The 12,247-nt window shown below is 41.6% G+C and overlaps 1 protein-coding gene across 5 annotated transcripts in view; it reads right to left on the minus strand.

Annotated features, from left to right (window-relative positions):
* Positions 1 to 10,319, minus strand: part of DNAH14 (dynein axonemal heavy chain 14) — a 348,451-nt gene extending 338,132 nt beyond the window's left edge. For 3 of the 5 annotated variants that reach the window (XM_082704493.1, XM_082704492.1, XM_082704488.1), the window contains exon 1: positions 10,255 to 10,319. The gene's annotated coding sequence lies outside the window, so the exon portion shown is untranslated. Of the gene's footprint in view, positions 1 to 10,071; positions 10,154 to 10,254 lie in introns of those variants that run through there. The other 2 variants (XM_082704490.1, XM_082704491.1) reach the window with 2 other exon arrangements.
* Positions 10,320 to 12,247: the final 1,928 nt, after the last annotated feature.

Here is a 12,247-nt window from a genome sequence, read left to right on the forward strand (position 1 = left end):
TCTTACCTAGACAAAATGACAAGGTGGAAAAATTCACCACACACACACAAAAAAAAAAGAACAAGAGGCACTACCGAAGGCTAGGGACCTAATCAATATAGACATTGGTAATATGTCAGATCTAGAGTTCAGAATGATGATTCTCAAGGTTCTATCTGGGCTCAAAAAAGGCATGGAAGATATTAGAGAAACCCTCTTGGGAGATATAAAAGCCCTCTCTGGAGAAATAAAAGAACTAAAATCTAACCAAGTTGAAATCAAAAAAGCTATTAATGAGGTGCAATCAAAAATGGAGGCTCTCACTGCTAGGATAAATGAGGTAGAAGAATTAGTGATATAGAAGAACAAATGACAGAGAATAAAGAAGCTGAGCAAAAGAGGGACAAACAGCTACTGGACCACAAGGGGAGAATTCGAGAGATAAGTGACACCATAAGACGAAACAACATTAGAATAATTGGGATTCCAGAAGATTGGAGAGAATCATTGGAGAGAATTATTAGAGAAAATCTCCTTAATATGGCAAAGAGAACAAGCGTCAAAATTCAGGAGGTGCAGAGAACCCCCCTCAAAATCAACAAGAATAGGTCCACGCCCCATCACTTAATAGTAAAATTTACAAGTCTTAGTGACAAATAAAATCCCAAAAGCAGCCTGGGAAAAGAAGTCTGTAACATACAATGGTAAAAATAGTAGATTGGCAGCAGACTTATCCACAGAGACCTGGCAGGCCAGAAAGAGCTGGCATGATATATTCAGAGCACTAAATGAGAAAAACATGCAGCCAAGAATACTATATCCAGCTAGGCTATAATTGAAAATAGAAGGATAGATAAAAAGCTTCCAGGACAAACAAAAACTGAAAGAATTTGCAAACACCAAACCAACTCTACAGGAAATATTGAAAGGGTCCTCTAAGCAAAGAGAAAGCCTAAAAGTAGTAGGTCAGAAAGGAACAGAGACAGTATACAGTACCAGTCACCTTACAGGCAATACAATGGCACTAAATTCATATCTCTCAATAGTTACCCTGAATGTAAATGGGCTAAATGCCCCAATCAAAAGACACAGGGTATCAGAATGGATAAAAAAACAAAACCCATCTATATGTTGCCTACAAGAAACTCATTTTAGACCTGAAGACACCTCCATATTTAAAGTAAGGGGGTGGAAAACAATTTACCATGCTAATGGACATCAGAAGAAAGCAAGGGTGGCAATCCTTATATCAGATCAAATAGATTTTAAGCCAAAGACTATAATCAGAGATGAGGAAGGACACTATACCATACTCAAAGGGTCTGTCCAAGAAGAAGATCTAATAATTTTAAATATCTATGCCCCTAATGTGGGAGCAGCCAACTATATAAACCAATTAATAACAAAATCAAAGAAACACATCAACAATGATACAATAATAGTATGGGACTTTAACACTCCCCTCACAGAAATGGACAGATCATCCAAGCAAAAGATCAACAAGGAAATAAAGGCCTTAAACGACACACTGGACCAGATGAACATCACAGATATATTCAGAACATTTCATCCCAAAGCAACAGAATACACATTCTTCTCTAGTGCACATGGAACGTTCTCCAGAATAGGTCACATCCTGGGTCCTAAATCATGTCTCAACCAGTATCAAAAGACTGGGATCATTCCCTGCATATTTTTAGACCACAATGCTCTGAAGCTAGAACTCAATCCCAAGAGGAAATTTGGAAAGAACCTAAATACATGGAGACTAAACAGCATCCTTCTAAAGAATGAATGGGTCAACCAGGAAATTAAAAATTAAAGAAGATTGAAAAAATTCATGGAAACAAATGATAATGAAAACACAATGGTTCAAAATCTGTGGGACACAACAAAGGCAGTCCTGAGAGGAAAATATATAGTAGTACAAGCCTTTCTCAAGAAACAAGAAAGGTCTCAAATACACAACCTAATCCTATACCTAACAGAGCTGGAGAAAGAACAAGAAAGAAACCCTAAACCCAGCAGGAGAAGAGAAATCATAAAGATCAGAGCAGAAATCAATGAAATAGAAACAAACAAACAAACAAAAAACCAAGAGAACAAATCAATGAAACTAGGAGCTGGTTCTCTGAAAGAATTAATAAGATTGATAAACCCCTGGTCAGACTTATCAAAAAGAAAAGAGAAAGGACCCAAATAAATAAAATGAATGAAAGAGGAGAGATCACAACCAAAAATACAGATAATTATAAGAACATATTATGAGCAACTCTACGCCAACAAATTTGACAATCTGGAAGAAATGGATGCGTTACTAGAGCCATATAAATTACCACAACTGAACCAGGAAAAAATAGAAAACTTGAACAGACCCATAACCAGTAAGGAGATTGAAAGAGTCATCAAAAATCTCCAAACAAACAAAATCCCAGGGCCAGACAGCTTCCCAGGGGAATTCTACCAAAATTCTACCAAAAGAAGAACTAATTCCTATTCTCCTGATGTTCCAAAAAAGAGAAATGGAAGGAAAACTTCCAAACTCATTTTATGAGGCCAGCATCACCTTGATCCCAAAACTAGACAAGGATCTCATCAAAAAAGAGAACTACAGACCAATATCCTTGATGAACACAGATGTGAACATTCTCACCAAAATACTAGCCAATAGGATTCAACAGCACATTAAAAGGATTGTTCACCACGACAAAGTGGGATTTATTCCAGGGCTGCAAGTTTGGTTCAACCTCAGCAAATCAATCAATGTGATACAACACATTAATAAAAGAAAGAACAAGAACCATATGATACTCTCAATAGATGCTGAAAGAGCATTTGACAAAGTACAGCATCCCTTCCTGATCAAAACTCTTCAAAGTATAGGGATAGAGAGCACATACCTCAATATTATCACAGCCATCTATGAAAAACCCACTGCAAATATCATTTTCAATGGAGAAAAAAAGACAGCTTTTCCACTAAGGTCAGGAACACAGCAGGGATGTCCATTATCACCACTGCTATTCAGCATAGTACTAGAAGTCCTAGCCTCAGCAATCAGATAACAAAAAGGAAATTAAAGGCATCCAAATCAGCAAAGAAGAAGTCAAACTATCACTCTTCGCAGATGATATGATACTATATGTGGAAAACCCAAAAGACTCCACTCCAAAACTGCTAGAACTTGTACAGGAATTCAGTAAAGTGTCAGGATATAAAATCAAGGCACAGAAATCAGTTGCATTTCTCTACGCCAACAACAAGACAGAAGAAAGAGAAATTAAGGAATCCATCCCATTTACAATTGCACCCAAAACCACAAGATACCTAGGAATAAACCTAACCAAAGAGGCAAAGAATCTATACTCAGAAAACTATAAAGTACTCATGAAAGAAATTGAGAAAGACACAAAGAAATGGAAAAATGTTCCATGCTCCTGGATTAGAAGAATATTGTGAAAATGTCTATGCTACCTAAAGCAATCTACCCATTTAATGCAATTCCTATGAAAATACCTTCCATTTTTTCAAAGAAATGGAACAAATAATCCTAAAATTTATATGTAACCAGAAAAGACCTCGAATAGCCAAAGGAATATTGAAAAAGCCAAAGTTGGTGGCATCACAATCCCGGACTTCAAGCTCTATTACAAAGCTGTCATCATCAAGACAGCATGGTACTGGCACAAAAACCGACACATAGATCAATGGAACAGAATAGAGAGCCCAGAAATAGACCCTCAACTCTATGGTCAACTAACCTTCGACAAAGCAGGAAAGAATGTCCAATGGAAAAAAGACAGCCTCTTCAATAAATGGTGTTGGGAAAATTGGACAGCCACATGCAGAAAAATGAAACTGGACCATTTCCTTACATACACACAAAAATAGACTCAAAATAGATGAAGGACCTCAATGTGAGAAAGGAATCCATCAAAATCCTTGAGGAGAAAACAGGCAGCAACCTCTTCGACCTCAGCCACAGCAACTTCTTCCTAGGAACATCGCCAAAGGCAAGGAAATCAAGGGTAAAAATGAACTATTGGGATTTCATCAAGATCAAAAGCTTTTGCAGAGCAAAGGAAACAGTTAACAAAACCAAAAGACAACTGACAGAATGGGAGAAGATATTTGCAAACAACATATCAGATAAAGGGCTAGTGTTCAAAATCTATAAAGAACTTAGCAAACTCAACACCCAAAGAACAAATAATCCAATCAAGAAATGGGCAGAAAACATGAACAGACATTTCTGCAAAGAAGACATCAAGATGGTCAACAGACACATGAAAAAGTGCTCCACATCATTTGGCATCAGGGAAATACAAATCACAACTACAATGAGATATCATCTCACACCGGTCAGAATGACTAAAATTAACAAGTCAGGAAATGACAGATGCTGGCGAGGATGCAGAGAAAGGGGAGCCCTCTTACACTGTTGGTGGAAATGCAAGCTGGTACAACTACTCTGGAAAACAGCATGGAGGTTCCTCAAAATGTTGAACTACCCTACCTATGACCCGGCAATTGCACTACTGGGTATTTACCCTAAAGATACAAACAGTGATCCGAAGGGGCACGTGCACCCGAATGTTTATAGCAGCAATGTCTACAACATCCAAACTACGGGAAGAACCTAGATGTCCATCAACAGATGAATGGATAAAGAAGATGTGGTATACATACACAATGGAATACTATGCAGCCATCAAAAGAAATGAAATCTTGCCATTTGCGATGACTGGATGGAACTAGAGGGTATCATGCTTAGCGAAATAAGTCAATCAGAGAAAGACAACTATCCTATAATCTCCCTGATATGAGGAAATGGAGATGCAACATGGGGGGGTTAAGGGGGTAGGAGAATAAATGAAACAAGATGGGATTGGGAGGGAGACAAACCATAAGTGACTCTTAATCTCGCAAAACAAACTGAGGGTTGCTGGGGGGGGGGGTTGGGAGGGGGGTTTGGAGAGGGGGGTGGGGTTATGGACTTTGGGGAGGGTATGTGCTATGGTGAGTGCTGTGAAGAGTGTAAACCTGACGATTCACACACCTGTACCCTGGGGATAAAAATACATTATATGTTTATTAGAATAAATTAATAAATAAATAAATTTTGAAAAATAGTTTTAAAAAAAGAAATATATATTTGGTCTTCATCCTCATCTCTGGTACAAAGCTCCTCAAACTCCTAGAATATACTAAATAAATAGAGTGATAAAGGTTACATTAAATTAAGGAGGTGACTTTCGGACCTCACCTAAAGATGGAGGCTGTTTGCCAAGAGAACCAACCATATGATTGATTAGATGATTGAACTTTCAGCCCCAGCACCCTGACCTCTGGGGATGGGAAAGGAGCTGTGGGTTCAATTAACTGCCCATGATTTAATCAACATGTCGGTGCAATGAAGCCTCCATAAAAGCCCAAAAGGAGGGGCACCTGGGTGACTCAGTCGGTTAAGTGACCCAATTCTGGCTCAGTCTTGATGTCAGGGTTGTAGGATCAAGCCCCTTGGTAGGCTCTGCACTGGGTGTGGAGCCTGCATGGGATTCTCTCTCTCTCTCTCTTTCACTGACCCTCCCCTCACACACATGTGTGCACATGCTCTAAAAACAAAACAAAACAAAACAAAATCTTTTAAAAAATGGATGGGTTTCAGACATCTTCTGAGCTGGTAAACACATGGAGATTTGAGGAAGTGTGGTTCATCGAAGGCATAGAAGCTCCGCGCCTTTTCCCCATACCCCAACCTATGCCTCTTGTCTTTCTGGCTGTTTCTGAGTTATATCCTTTTATAATAAACTGATAGTAAGTAAAATATTTGCTTGCACTCTATGAGCCACTCTAGCAAAGTGATGGAACCCAAAGAGAGGGTCACTAAAGCCTCCCATCTACATTTGGTCAGACAAAGGCACAGTTGATAACCTTAGCTTGAGACTGGCATCTGAAATGGGAAGGGGAGGTAGGATGGTACAGTGTTACAGAACTGAGCCCTTAGCCTGTGAGATCTGATATGATCTCCAGATGAACAGTCTGAGGTGGGATAAATTGTAGGACACCAAAGGTGTCTGAGGACTGAGTGCTTGGTGGTATGAGGGGTCCCCCGCCAAGACACACACACATTGGAATTGGGTACAGATCATATTAACTCACAAAAATTAAATCAAGATGAATTCAAGACTTACATTTAAGACCTTAAACCATAAAACTACTATAAGAAAACACAGGGGATAAACTTCTTGACATTGGTCTTGAGAATGGTTTTTTCAGATATGACACCAATAGCAAAAAATAAACATATAAGACTACATCAAATAAAAATGCTCTTTCACAGCAAAGGAAACCATCAGCACAATGAAAAAACAACCAATGGGATGGGAGATTATATCTGCAAGTCATATATCTGGTAAGGGGTTAACATCCAAAATATATGAAGACCTCACACAATTCAGTATTAAAGAAATTAACAATCTGATTTAAAAGTGCTGATTTTCCAAAGACAAAAAAATGGCTGTCCAGCAGATACATGAAAAGGTGTTCAACACACTCATGATCAGGGAAATGAAAATCAAAACCAGTATGAGATAACACCGCACACCTATTAGAATGACCATTACCAAAAAGGCAAGAAATAACAAGTGTTGGTGAGGAGGTGGAGAAACGCAAACCCTCATGCACTGTTGGTGGGAATGTACACTGGCGCAACCACTATGACAAAAGTACAGAGGATTCTCATAAAATTAAAAAAAAACTACCATATGATCCTCCAGTACTACTTCTGGAAATACATCCAAAGGAAATGAAAATAGAATCCTGGAGAGGTATTTCCACTCCCATGTTCACCGCAGCATTATTCTCAATAGCCTAAATATGGAAACAACCTAAGTGTCAACCAGTGAATGGATAAAGATGACATCCTGTGTACAATGTCACATTACTCAGCCATTAGAAAGAAGGTAATCCTGTGAGAACATGGATGTAACTTGAGGGCACTTTGCTAAGTGAAATAAGCCACAGAAAGATAAATACTGCATAGTACTACTTACATGCAGAATTTCAAGAAAACAAAATTGAACTCTCAGAAAAAAGTAGAAAAGTAGTTATCAAAGGCTACGGGGTTGGGAGAAAAGGGAGGAGTTGGTAAAAGGTTTTTTTTTTTTTTCTTTACCATTCTTTTACCATTTTTTTTTTTTACCATTCTTTACCAAGAACAAGGTCTGCAAATCTAATCTATAACATAATGACTATAGTTACTAACACTGTACTGTAAAATTGGAATTTGTTGAGAATAGTAATTAAATGTTCTCACAAAAACAAAAAAGGTTTTCTGACACATGCTACAACACAGACAAATGTTAAAGACATCACACTAAGTAAAACAGGCCAAACACAAAGAACCAAAATTATATGCTTCTTGTATACTTCTACTTGTATGAGGCACATAGAACAGCCATATTCACAGAGACAGAAAATAGAACAGAGATGACCAGGACCTGGAGAAAGGGGTAATGGGGAGTCATTGTTTAAAAGGGGTGGAATTTCACTTTGGGATGATGATAAATTCTGGAGGTGGATGCTGGTGATGGTTACACAACAGTATGAATGTACTTAAAATCATTAAAATGATAACTTTTATGTTGTCCATATTTTACCACAATAGAAAAATAAGGGAACAGAAAATACTACAGCATGCCAATACAAACCAAAAGAAACTGGTTAACAATATTCTACCAGACAAAATAGAGTTTAAGGGAAAAGTATTAATAAGGAGAAACTGGGTTTCAACATAATATTAGAAGGGACAATCAAGAAGCTACAACTTCTATCTTTTATGTACCTAACACTGCCTCAAAATCAATAAAGCAAAACCAGACAGAATAGCAAAAAATTTGACATTTCACAAAAACAGTCATAGTGAGATATTTTAACATACCTATCTCAATGATTTATGATCAAGTGAACAAAAAAATAACAAGTAAATAGTTTTGACCTTCACGAACAGGCTTGACCTAATAAAGAATTCTGTACATGATAAACAAGGAATTTACTTTTCAGATCACCTAAGAAATTTATGAAAATTGACCACATCCTAAGTAACAAAAGGCTTCACAAATTTCAAGGAATCAATATTATGCAGACCCCATTTTCCCATAGAATGCAAATAAATTATAAGTCAACAAAAAAAACTTTATAAATGTACCATATTTTGAAATGTGAAATAACACTCTTAAATCAACCATGGGTTAAAAAGAGAATAAAACTGAAAATAACTCTCTAGAACCATTTAACAATTAAAATATCATACATTCAGGGGCACCTGGGTGGGTCAGTTGGTTAAGCTACTGCCTTTGGCTCAGGTCATGATCTCAGGGTCCTGGGATTGAGTCCTGCACCCGGATCCTTGCTCAGCAAGGAGAGCATGCTTCTCCCTCTCCTCCCCTCTCTTGCTATCTCTGTCTAAAGTAAATAAATAAATAATTTTTTTTCAAACGTAGTGGATGTAGCTACAGCAGTTCCTAGAGTTTAGAAATTAAAATGTAAGAGTACTGAATGCATTTACTATTTTAAAGATTGATGTGTGGGGCACCTGGGTGGCTCAGTGGGTTGAAGCCTCTGCCTTCAGCTGGGGTCATGATCTCAGGGTCCTGGGATGGAGCCCCGCATGGGACTCTCCACTCTGCGGGGAGCCTGCTTCCTCCTCACTCTCTGCCTGCCTGTCTGCCTACTTGTGATCCCTGTCAAATAAATAATGAAATCTTAAAAAAAAAAAATTGATGTATTCAGTAAAGCCAGAATGTAAACAAACAAGCTAAAAGAGAACTTAATGTAACAGGAAAAGAATAATCAAGACCAATCAAACTAAAAGCTGATGAGAGGGGGAAAAACAGTACTCAAAAGGCTCCCCTTTACCTCAAAGAAGTACAAGACACAAGACCAAAGCAGTTTTACAGGTGAGTTTTATCAAATATACAAAGACTAGATAATCCTTACACTATGCAAACTCTTTCAAAAATAAAGGAAAACTACTGAACCCACTTTCTGAGAAGTAAAACAGCAATGGTTCCCAAAACAGACAAGAACAAGTATATGCACCAAAAAAATTACAGCCAGTAACACTCCTGAACATAAATGCAAATATCCTAAACAAAATAACAGCAAATCAAATCCAAAGTGTCAGAGTATGTATGTGTGATATATACAGACTTACACATATCTTAGCAGAGTCTACCTCATGAATATAAGCACAGTATCTACTAACGTTATTAATGTAATCCAACGTATCAACTTATTAGAAGGGTCATTTAAATCTCTACACTAAATGACATATATACTCATTTATATTTGTGTGTACATGTAGATATGTATATAATACACAATCAGTAGGGGCACAGCTGCTCAGAGCTCATGAGCCAATTATGAATGCAAAACGAAACCCCAAACTCATTAACCTAGGAACAGGAGAGAGAACGCTTGGCCTGATCAAGGGCAAGTAACAGTCCATTGAGAAGGTGAGCCCCTTGAGGGCAGCGATGGGTCTAACTCAAGTCCAAGTCCCAAATGCCTGCAGCATGAAGACTGAATGCGGGACTTGGGGGCCACCAGGCACCCCCTGGCCAACCCCAGGCCAGACCACCATACCTCCCACTCTGCCCCTCCAATCCTGCCCCACACCCCATCCCTACACCCAGCAGGACCCCACCCCCGGCTCGCTTCTCAACCCCACTTCCTATTCCCCAGGGCCCTGCCCGTTCGCCTTCCCTGCTTCCCCCACCACCCCGACTCCTCTACCCTTCCCCAGTTCCCCCAACCAGAGCTCCAACCCTGCCCGCCCCTCCAGCACTGCCCTACACCCCCGCCCACTCCTGAATTCCGGCCTTGCTCCCCGGGTCCCGCCCCTGGGCATCTGACCCAGCCCACCCACGTGACAGCAGCCTGAGGCACCAGCCTGTGGCCCAGTCTCCCCGGCCCACGCATCCCTGTGGCCCTGCCCCCCGCCAAACCCTAGTTCCTACCCCTCTGGCCGGTTTGGCAGATAAGCTCAAAGGGCGGGGGTCGGCAAGTGTCCCAACCCCCTGCCCTCACCAGCAGCACTGGGGCCCAGCGACCACTTTGAGCCTTAGCGCCAAGAGGTGAAGGTGCCGCTCACACACACCGGATCCAGGCGGATCCAGGCGGATCCAGGCGGATCCAGGCAAGGACAGCCCGAGGGACGATGCCCCTACTCTTCCTCGCCGTAACCGCCGACCAGTCAGGCCAAGAGCTTACCCCTCGCCCAGCTCGCGGGTCGGGGTGGGGGGTGTCATGGGGGTGGGTTACCAGGTCCGCGGAGCCTATGCAATGCACCCTGGGAGTTGGGGGGGGTCACAAGGCCCGCTCAATGCACGTTCGCGGCAGGGTTCACGAGGCCCGTGCACACACTGCGCAATGCACGCTGGGGGCTGGGGGTCGCGCAGGGCATGCTGGGGCTGGGACCCGGATGGAACCCAGGGGAGAGGACCTGGCTGGTGTCTCCTTGGAGACTCCTACCAGGCGATGCTGGCCATGCAGTCCGCGGCGCCCAGACACGTGCCGCAAAGGCGGGTGGGAGACCTACGGTGCGCACGTTACCGACGGCTGCCGGAGTGCGGCGGGAAGGCGGGAGAAACTAGCGACTTCGCGGAACGGCTGCTCTGGGACCTTCAAGAGGAGCGGCTCTCGTGGAGGCTCCCCACCACCAATTTTATTTATTTATTTATTTAAGATTTTATTTATTAATTGACACAGAGAGAAGAGATCACAACTAGGCAGAGAAGCAGGCAGAGAGAGAGGGGGAAGCAGGCTTCCTGCCGAGCAGAGAGCCGAATGTCGGGCTCCATCCCAGGACCCCAGGATCATGACCCGAGCTGAAGGCAGAGGCTTTAACCCACTGGGCCACCCAGGCGCCCCTCGTGGAGGCTTTTTTTACAGCGTGGGGCAGGAGTTTGTCCTTTCAGAGCCTCGGATCATAGGAAGAGATGGTGTGTGGAAATGCAGTAGCACGGATCAGAGAGAAGTTCTAAGAAGTGTGGGCGTGCAAATCCCTCTCTTCTTTTCGTGTGTCTTGTGAAAGGTTGAGCAAGCGATGTCCTGTGTTTCGCTCGCGCGCGGCGGCTCTTGGTTGGGCACTGACCCTGCGCTGCACACACCAGCCACAGGTCCTCTTCTTTCTGGTTCCTGGGGGGAGGCTGCAGCAGGGCAACCGCGGAGATTTACTGCGGTCTCCTGTTTCTAAACTGCTTACTTGTTTAAAAGGATAAGCTTTCCACTTTGACTGTTAATAAGCTTGAGGATGTCGTCGTCCCACGTGTCACAGCAGAATTGGAGCAGGGCTCTGAGTCTTTGAGGAGCCGTGAAGAGGGCTCGGTGTTGAAGGGGAGGGAAGATACCAGTTAAAAGGGAAAGTCATTTTGGAAATATGGGCCAATAATCGTTTATATTTGGTAAAATTAGCCAGAAAGTCGAAAGTCAGCTCTGTCAAATACCAGCCAACAAACTGTGTAAAACAAAATAGAATTTAAAAAAAAAAAAACGAGGCAGAGCATGAGGCCATGTTCTCCAACCTTCCCTGTCTCAGCAAACAGCACCTCTCTTGTGGGGTCTTCCTCGCATTCCCTATTCCCTACTCCAGTTGAATTTATTACCAAGACCTGTAGATTTTACCCACGAACTATGTTGGGTCCGTCACTTTGGTCCAGCTGTACTGCTTCAGCTCTAGACAAAGCAGTGGTCTTCAAATTAGGGTGCAGTAGGTCCGGAGGAAGCACAGACTTTCAGGGCTTTAAGGTTAGTAATGGCTTTAAAGGAGTCCATTGATAGCTCCATATCTTCATATGTACCTTGAGTTAACATTATGCAGATTGGTCTTTTCTCACCCCTCCTTCAAAATCTCCCTTCACCCACTTCACAAGAGAAAGACAAGCTCTCTCCTACTCAGAATCCCACTTTACTTTTTACTTCCCCGGTGTAAAAACTTGCAAGGACACCAAAAAGCCACTGCAAAACACACAAAAAATTAAGATGAGACACCTCTCTTAAGACTAATTAAAGCATCAAAAAAAAAAAAAAGACTAAAGCATCTATAGATATATTGTAGGGCTTCCCATTTTTCTGTCTTTATTTCAGTGAAAAGGGATGCCTGACGTTACAACCATTAGGCTGTCCTGGTGTCAGATTATTGTATAATATGGGCAGCGGATTCATGAGTGTTTTCTTTAAGTGGACTCATCTCTTTCATACCCCG

This window comes from Mustela nivalis, assembly GCF_964662115.1.
Source record: "Mustela nivalis genome assembly, chromosome: 16".
NCBI lineage: Eukaryota > Metazoa > Chordata > Mammalia > Carnivora > Mustelidae > Mustela > Mustela nivalis.